The sequence below is a fragment of the Plecotus auritus genome (assembly GCF_963455305.1).
Source record: "Plecotus auritus genome assembly, chromosome: 7".
Classification (NCBI taxonomy): domain Eukaryota; kingdom Metazoa; phylum Chordata; class Mammalia; order Chiroptera; family Vespertilionidae; genus Plecotus; species Plecotus auritus.
In genome coordinates this window covers 90,420,069-90,421,342 of record NC_137774.1, presented here as the reverse complement: position 1 = coordinate 90,421,342, position 1,274 = coordinate 90,420,069, and positions in this window count along the sequence as shown.

Below are 1,274 nucleotides of genomic sequence, written 5' to 3'. Positions count from 1 at the left end.
CAGGGGGAGAGACAGAGAGAGAAGCACCCACGAATGAGAGACAGACACATCGATTGGTTGCCTCCCACACGTGCCCTACCAGGACTGGGGGTCAAACCTGCAACCGAGGTACATGTCCTTGACTAGAATCGAACTCAGGTCCCTTCAGTCTGAGGCCTGAGACTGTATCCACTGAGCCAAACCGGCCAGGGCTAGCCTTTAATATTAATTTCAAATTTCCCTTCTCCATGAAAAGTTTCTGCTTCATCTTCAACCTTCTCATACTATGTATTGGCGTTTACCTGAGTGTACTTTGTATTTGATTAATTTACTATATCTGCCTGTAGCCTAAAAATAGACAGCCGTAGTGAAGAATTCAGGCTAGGCCCTAACGGTTTGGCTCAGTGGATAGAGCATCAGCCTGTGGACTGAGGGGTCCCAGGTTTGATTCAGGTCAAGGGTACATGCCCAGGTTGCAGCCTCGATCCCTGGTGGGGGGCGTGCAGGAGGCAGCTGATCAATGATTCTCTCTCATTACTGATGCTTCTATCTCTCTGTCCCTCTCCCTTCCTCTCTGAAATCAATAAATATATATTTTTTTAAAAAGAATTCAGGCTAGGACACAGATATAGATTAGAATCTGTATTTTGCCTCTGTGTATCCTTGGCTAAGTAGTTTAGCCTTTCTGAACCTTTTTATTGTATGGGAAGGCTCTAAGCACCAACCACAGGCCATTGTCAGTGTGCAATGAGATAACCTATTAAATATTGAGCACAGCATTTGGCACTAAAGAAATGCTCAAAAAAATTAGCCATTATTAGCCTGGCCAGTGTAGTTCAGTGGTTGAGTGTTGACCTATGAATCAGAGGTCACAGTTTGATTCCCACGTGGGATATATACCTGGGTTGGGGCTTGCAGACTCGATCCAAAGTGTGGGGTGTGCAGGAGGCAGCTGATACATGATTCTCTATCATCATTGATGTTTCTATTTCTCTCTCCCTCTGAAATCAATAAAAAAAAATAAATTAGCCATTATTATACATTTCTGGAGGACAGAGAGTTTCTTAGACTTTTCAGAATTTAATAGCTGAGGTTCTCTTTAAAAAAATTTTTTTTTATTGATTTCAGAGATGAAGGCTCTTGCACACCTCATACTGGGGATCAAGCCTGCAGCCCAGGCATGTGCCCCAACCGGGAATTGAACCATGACCTCCTGGTTCATAGGTCAATGTTCAACCACCGAACTTTGCTGCTGGGCTAATAGCTCAGGTTCTTTCCTGCTGCTCCTCACTTAC